Consider the following 8,606-nt stretch of genomic DNA (forward strand, 5'->3'; position numbering starts at 1 on the left):
TTGACTTTGTCTGAATTCTTTCCCTGCATGCTAAATTAGTCTTGAGTGCGCCCTCTCCCAAAAGATACTGTGTCCTATGTGCGCCGTGTATCTGTGTTATTGTCCAGGAGGCCATCCCACAAATTACACTCGGTCAATGTGCAGTCGGCGGTCATCGTGGAATATATTACCATAGGAAATAGTACGGTGTTTACGCGGGACCACAAGCTGGTCCTTTCAGTAGCTCTGAAGTGTTTGTTTCCCGCGAACGACCATATTAAAAACCCGGATTATTTTATTCAATTCAGCAGACGACGATTACACGATAATGTGAAGATATAATATAAGGATTTCTACAGCCACTTAAAATCGGTAAGAATATAACTTAAGTTGCAGGTAACAAATTATTCATATAATTCAAATGTAAACAAAATATTTGACACATTAATAATATTATTTCGTCATAATTACAAGTACGTGGCAGTACAACCTATACAATTTATATATATATATATATATATACAGTTGCATTTTATTTAAGCTATATTCATTTTGTACTATACAGCTAGCTGAATTTGTATAATGCAGTGGTGTATAGGGAAAGGACATCTGGCGCATTAAACATTTTGCATAGACGGTATTAAAAACGAAATATTTATAGATAATTTTTAAATTATCTATAAATATTATTAATAATATTAATTATTAATACTTTTAAAATTTAATAGGTGTGTGCAGCACAGTGTTAATAATTGTTAATAATTTACATGCATAGGATAAAAATCTCTGAAGAGAGGCCTGAGTTCACAATCTTAGTATTCCATGCTTAGCTTTATTGGACACAACACAAAGGCGTACGCGCAACGCAATTGAGTTGACCATTTACAAGCGCGCGACAGGTGGCCAGGTTAATCCATCGCTTGTGATTGGTCAAATTTTGCTTTGTGCGCGCGTACGTACGTCCCAGTGGCAACCAAAAATGAAGTAGATCTTATCGAAGATGTCATTCAGGAACATACTTATACCTTGATACGACATATGAATTTACCAGCGACAATATATGAAAGACCAACTCGACCCGCGCGTATAAAACACGTTAAACAGCGTCTGAACAGGCGCGCGTAAAACTCTCGTTAAATAACGTCTAAACGGGCACGTCTTAGGCTTTTTGAAGTCACAAGACACAGCATGGCTTTAATAATACAGTAGTAATGCTTTATAATAATAAAGATTCAATTGTGCTCAAGTATTTCCGTTTATTCGGATTTTTTTTTACCAAATAAGACGGAGGCCTGTCATTTCCGATTCAATCGAAAGCCAGTCGAGTCAAAAACGTTATATACAGTTTCTCAGTAATATTCTAACCTTGTTCCAGCTCTACTGGCCTAAGTTATGATAATTATTGAAGATTTATTTATATTGAAAAGTGTTTACATCGTAAGAAAATATTACGTAATATGTCGGAAAATAAACAAATGATGATGACGGTGATTATGTCACTACTTTAAGTGGTCATCATGATATAACAAACGTTTATGACTTTTAGTGTCAATTATTGAGAAAGACGAGCCTTGATTTCAAGCAGGACGCAACACAAGGACACAGCGCAATAATAGTCCGAACTGTCATTTGGTCGATTCGCTTGCGTTACGCGTATACGCCCTTGTGTTACGTCTCAAGCTTGGTTCCCACTGCATTAGAGACAAAACGCAAAGACGTACGTAACGCAGCGCAAGTGATTTGGCCAATCACATTAAGTGATGGATTATTCGAACAGTCGCTTGTAATTGCCGTGCGTCTACGTTCTTCTTGCGTTGCGTCTCTAGAGGGGGAAGAACTAAGCTTTAGTGGGAACCAAGCTTTATACAAGGAAGAACTATTAATTCGTCGATCTTGCAGGCATTGGCAAGGTGTTGCGCCAGTGAGTAAACAAGCTTTATTAAAGTCCGACATTGTTTGCTTAGATTAATTGATTGTCTGCATTGTCTATTTGATTAGCGAACGTTCATGTTTGACATTAAACATGTTGTGGTGGAGGTATACGTGGCATTAATATGTTGTATGAGAGCACGATGATGATCGAGCGTTTTTCGTGGATGCATGTAGGTATGTTTCAGTCAGTCATGTAGCCTGGTTTCAGACGATATATGGTGAATCGGCAATATACAGACTAGTTTCCAATATACGAGTTTGCATAGTTTCGAAACAGGATCATTGGCGCACGCAGGTATAGTTATCGTGCAGACGATACTGCACCGCCTCGTACTCATAATGAATGCATCGAGGCGACAAGCTCTTCACATTTGTCTTGTTAAGGAATCCGTTTTGATGATCCAATACATATGCATTGGATCATAAAAAACGAAATGATTAACAGATGAACTTTTACTTGTCTTAAGTTCTGTCTACTATCAAACTTTATGTGACAAAAAAATGTGCCCATGATATGATGATGTCATGTTACTACCATATTTGGGCATATCACTACCATATTTGGGAACATCACACTTGTTTTTGTCAACCTGTGTAGACAGAGCTTAATATGATGGTATAGCAATCTGAAGGTTGTCAACAAAATCGATATCAATCCTAATCGGTGATTGCTTGAGCATTATTTCAGTCAAACCACGCTGTGTTAATTTTGTCTAATATTATCTAACACAGTCTGCTGTTACTGCTGTTAAAACATTGGCGTCTATTTTAGTTATATCGATCGTGTCATGCCAGAGCAGACAGTTCGATCGGCAACATGTGAACGCTAGTTTATTTAAGACATGGTCAATATAGCAAGTTAATGTTAAGTAAGAAATGTAAACGTAGTCGCGTGTTGCTCGACGGTATTGGATTTAAGAAAAAGGGTAAACATACGGTAATGAATTAATTATAATGCTGTTTGGTTTGTAATGATAGGTAGTATTTTAGAGGACATAAGGTTGGTTCCCACTATGGGAACCAAACGCGAAGATGGACGCGCAAGCTTGGAAGATCTTCCGTCTATGATGGACCATGGATAAATCCATTGATGGACCAAATTACTTCCGTTTTAGGTACGTCATTGCGTCCTAGTGGAAACCAAGTTTCGTCTTTCGTGTTTATTGACACAATTACCCTTCCAACGCTGGAGGCCGGGCGTTTTTAGCCCTTTTCGACATGTTTTAATGCCTGTTTCCTCTGGGCACTGCTCAGAGAAGACCCCGTAAGTCTTAGGCCTCCTAAGTTTAACTAAGTGAGCGTGCTCATAGCCGTTACGCCACTGCTCTTGGCATCATCTCCTCCTCCATCATCAGGTCAATTTCTTCTTCTTCATCCTCAGCATGTACCATCATCTCAGCCACAACCATCAAGACTCTTCTCTTCATCATCATAATTTTCAGAATTACTAATACTATTAGATATATTGCTACTATCTCCGTTATGTAGTGCAGAAATCAATAACAACAACCATGACTTGCGAACTAATCAAGAAGCGCGCGTACAATTACCCTACTACTTCGTTTATAATCAATTTAAAGAATCAATGTCAGTAACAGTATTATTAGTTTAGCATAGTATTTCATATTTCGATACACTATATATAGGATGATTCACTTTACCCAAAGCTTAATACATCTCCAATTAATGAAATACACGCCATCGAACTCATGGATAAAATATTTCAACTTTAGAGCTATACATTGTTCCCTTAAAAACATTTTTTTTAAACATTTTTCTTTTAATATGCTATTTTAATGTCACATGATTAATTCCCAAAAATATCGAAAAATCCAAAATTATTTTACCGTAACCGTAATTAAAGAAAAAGATGTGAAACAAAAAGAATGCACTCTGTCTACACTTATCAAACTTGTTTGAAAAAATAAAAGTGTGATGTGTCCAAATATGGTAGTGGTATGACATCATCATGTCCATGGGCACATCACATTTGTTTTGTCACATAAAGTTTGATAGTGTAGACAGAGCTAAGTCATGCGCCAGCATCTATGTTTTTATAAACAACGTTCCCAATTGGTTCAACACTGGTTTTGTAGTAAGTAAGATATGCCACCAGTGCTGTAATTGGTTGGTTGACTAAACTAAAAGTTGATTACTTGATTACAGACATGAAATGTAGGCCAATTTGATATACCTGTATGTATAAAGTTATATGATCATGTATCAATGTTTGTTATGGGGCGCAGTTCGGGACATTAGAGACAGTTACCGTGTGCGTGGAAGTAATTCAATTCGGAATAACAAACAATTCGGTAAAAGATAATAACTCTTGAGGTTATCCAGGCAAACTGTAGTAAGTATTGTAATATTTATAATATACAGTAACAGTATATATAAATGTCAGTCTATCTGATGTCATATTAAAGTGATTATTTATAATTTACAAACTGGATACCATGACACAAAGTGAAGAGTTTTTGGATCTATTTGACATTTATTATCACATCTATAAATAGTTAGATAACTGATGACGTGTGTGATGATTGTCTCGACAATCATGACTATCAATCAATCAATCAATCGTAAATATAACTAGATATTATAGTAACGACTGCCTTGAATTTAGGTCAGTGGAAATAAACTGTCATTCTAAATAGACAATGACACACCTGCTTCCGAGCATGATTGATATATCATTGTAATTCATTAAAAAAAAGAAACACAAAGACGAGACAATAAAAGTATCGAAATATTTTATTTTAAAATAAAATAAGAGTTTTTAAATTAGTTTATTTATTTATATCTGCAAAATTAGTAGGAACTATCAAGGAAGATTAACTCTTCCCTGGAAATATTATGCAATTTTAAAATTGTTTTGAATTTATCAAGTTATATCAAAATTCAAAAGGCATTACATAAATTAAATAAGCAGGAAATTAATAAAAACGGTAAAGGAGTGGAGTTGTGGCTTGGTGGTTATGATGCCTGCCTACCACTCTGGATCACATGTCAGGATTTTTTCTAAGGATAAAATTATAACTCCACTCCCAAAGACTTGTAATAAAACTTTGTTTATGTAGAGCATCTTGTGTATACGTTTGTGAACCTCTGAGGATCCCTAATTATCAGCAATTGCTGGATGGATCACCCTCATTAAATATAGTTTTTTTAAAAAACAGCCAGCCAGAAAACATAGTCTGTTGGCTATCATATTTTTGTTATATAATTAGTATAGTGTGTCACATGATTGCAAGCAGTATGGTCGTAATATACAGCAAAGTACAGCATAATGCTCGCTAATATCACTCATATTTCCCGCCTGTGATCAAATTACATGCGTTGCGCGTACGTCCGTGCGTTGTGCACTCAAGGAGAACCGAAGTTTAAATGCGTCCCATACGTAATTCCTTTCACGTTTTTACCTATATCACCTTGTCTCTTGTACAGCAGATATTCAACTTTTTTTTCATCTACGTCAATTACCAAAATAAATCTTCATACAGTTGAAATGAAATTCAAGTCACGATGTTTTAAAAATAGAATAATCCATGATAGATTGTCCCTCGCTGGCAGCCATCTTCATTCCCGCCGAGGTGATATTTCATTGCCAATGTCTTCATGTTCCGAAGATATTTACATCTAAAATAGAGGAGGAATGAATTCATGAATATAATGTATACATTGCAGTCATCATTTCTTTCTAAATATGTCGACTGCAATATAATATTTGAGCATTGATGTTTAATGTAATGTAAAGTAGCCTATTTTGTTCGAAATTAAGAAAAAAAATCCAGTAAGATTAACAATACGGAAGATGCTGATATGATAATAATAATAAAGACAAAAATAACTTGTATTCGGTATAGGTACAAATTACGTATTCATTTATGTCTAAATGCTGTTTTGCACGCGCGTTAAATTATTGCTGATACTCGTTTACAACTTTTGTACGCTCGCGTCGACTTTGATGACCAAGTATCACGGCGCGGTTTAGATGTGCTGAGTAATGCAATGTTATATATAGCTATATACTTGACAGAATATTGAATATTTTTAAGTAATATTCACTCGCTATTTCAATTTAGAAATCTTCTGACCATTTAGACACAGGTTATACATAATCCATATTAAAGAAGAAAATCAATACTAGATGAATTCATAAACATTATTTAAAAATAACTATAGAATAACTTAGCTAGTATAGTAACACATATTACATGGAAATAGAATAAAATGCGTTACATTTTGTATCTGGTGGTCAGATTTGTATTACTATACTGTATGTAGTATGGGCAGTGTGGTCTCAAACTGATTTTTAATCATCGATATAGTCTAACGTGTTACTTTTTCCGTTCACATCATTCGGGGAATTTATTCGTGTTATAGTTTACTCCCAGGACGCAACACGACGTAAGCGCAACGCACGCGAGTAGACCAATCACAAGCGATGGATTATTCGAACTGTCATTGTTCAACTCGCTTACGTTGCGGTATGTCCTAGTGGGAACCAAGCTTTAGGATCGATGATCCATAGCGTCCTGATTGCTCAAATTACTTGCATTTGCGCTAACGTCCTTGCATTAATTTGCGTCCAAGTGGGACCCAGCCTGATCAATAAACTCCGGATACGCAACGACGTCTTAAGTACAATATACACCACCTTGGTATTGAACAAATGATTGACATTCTTGCTATAAATGTATAACTTTAACTGCAAACATCACTACTACGATTTTACACAAAAACGATAATACCGCCATTGATTTCAAAATCTATTTATATCGTTGGTTATTGTCATAAGACAATTATCTTTTAGAAGCTAATACGCAATTAAATCTAAATTGCTATGCTGGACTAGAGTGTAGCTGGATATCGTGTGTGGTTTCTCTACTAAAGACGCACGAACTATTGTAATAGAAATTAATTAAACACCAAAAGATATCCTGCTTTGCAATCAGGTTCAACAGGATCTAAATTTAGAATGTTATCAGTAAATCGAAAATTATTGTTTTCAGTAAACTATACACACAGATGTATAGATTTAGATATGTGGGGTCAATGTTGATGTCTGTGGGAAGGGTTTTATCGACTAAATAAGAAAACAAATGTTATTTTCATTTGATTTGATCATACTATTCGTCTGCCTTTTGCCAATTCACACTGACGTGCGGTGAGCGGAAACGGCGTAGCTTGTCCTCACGTCGTAGAATCTATCCTGAAACACCGCGCCCCGCGCCCGCTTCGCGTTGTGTGTGTAAAAATGGTCATAAGGAATAACATAGATTCTATATTTTTTTTATCGTTACCGCGGCTCGTCTGTGTAAATTAGCCTTTATAAACTCACTACTATACAATTCAAACTTCCCATTTCAATTGTTATGTTTTCATAACTGTTTACAACACTTCGTAAGTTTTCTTTTTTGAAGACTTCCAATTTCTACTATTGTTACATTCGCGACCTTCCGATTTTCTTTTCAACATAAATACTAACAATAATAGACAATGTCAGCATGTTTACATTTCATGAAGGACAAACATTTCAATTCGTATAAACGAAAAAAGGGGAACAAATTTAACACAATAATAATAGTAATATCACTCATGTATATGCTATGGAACGCAAAATAGGTCAAAATTATAGAATATGACATAAAATCAATTTATATTTTGTCTGTTTTAACTGTACGTATGTGAGGGAGATTTGATATAGTATTCCGTATGATGGTTTGCCTGATGATACTGGAAAGATGTGTAGTTCGGACGGTAAAGGCGGGATATAAATCAATAAAAGAGTTGAGTGAGAACTAGGCCTACTGCTAATGTACAGTCACTGTTAAAGAGTCGAACTCGGATCTAATCGGATCTACACTCGGTTAATGTACACTGTTAAAGAGTCGAACTCGGATCTAATCGGATCTACACTCGGTTAATGTACACTGTTAAAGAGTCGAACTCGGATCTAATCGGATATACTCGGTTAATGTACACTGTTACATTAAACTCGGATCTTTACTCAGTTAATGTAGGCCTACACTGTTAAGTCAAACTCGGATATAATCGGTTAATGTGAACTGTACACGTTGAACTCGGATTCAATTAAAGCATTTTTCTAATTGTTTGATCGCTTAAAGATTGTTACACTTTTATCATTCAAGGACATTTTGGTAAAATTGATGTTAAATTTAGATCATTTCAGTTAAAAGCACATCAGTGAGTTGTGAAATTAAGGAGGAATTTAAAATATTTATCGAAGAGAAGATACGTAATTCGAGTACACACATGCGATGATGTGCGTTCGGTTGATCGAAAGTTTGGTTCACACTAGGACGTAGGCGTAATGCAAGTAAGTTGACCAATCACAGGCAACAGTTTGGATAACTCATGGCTTGTGATTGGTCAACTTGCGTTGCGCATACGACATTACGTGGATAACTGAACAATTTGAGGGCACTGGAAAGGGGATGTATCCGTACTCTTTTATACATCATTTTTTAATATGTTTTTATATTCGATTTATGAGTATAACAAATTGAATATGTAAAGAAAGAGGACACGAAACTCATTGCGATCTATAGGGAAACAGGCAGTAAGATGAATCGAGTTGAAAATATTAAAAGTAGGGCCATATAAAAAAAAGGGCCTCACAATAGTTGAAATAGTATTTATTTTTAGATTATTTTTAGATGCAAGTGTAA

Source organism: Antedon mediterranea, chromosome 1, assembly GCF_964355755.1.
Source record: "Antedon mediterranea chromosome 1, ecAntMedi1.1, whole genome shotgun sequence".
Taxonomy (NCBI): Eukaryota; Metazoa; Echinodermata; class Crinoidea; order Comatulida; family Antedonidae; genus Antedon; species Antedon mediterranea.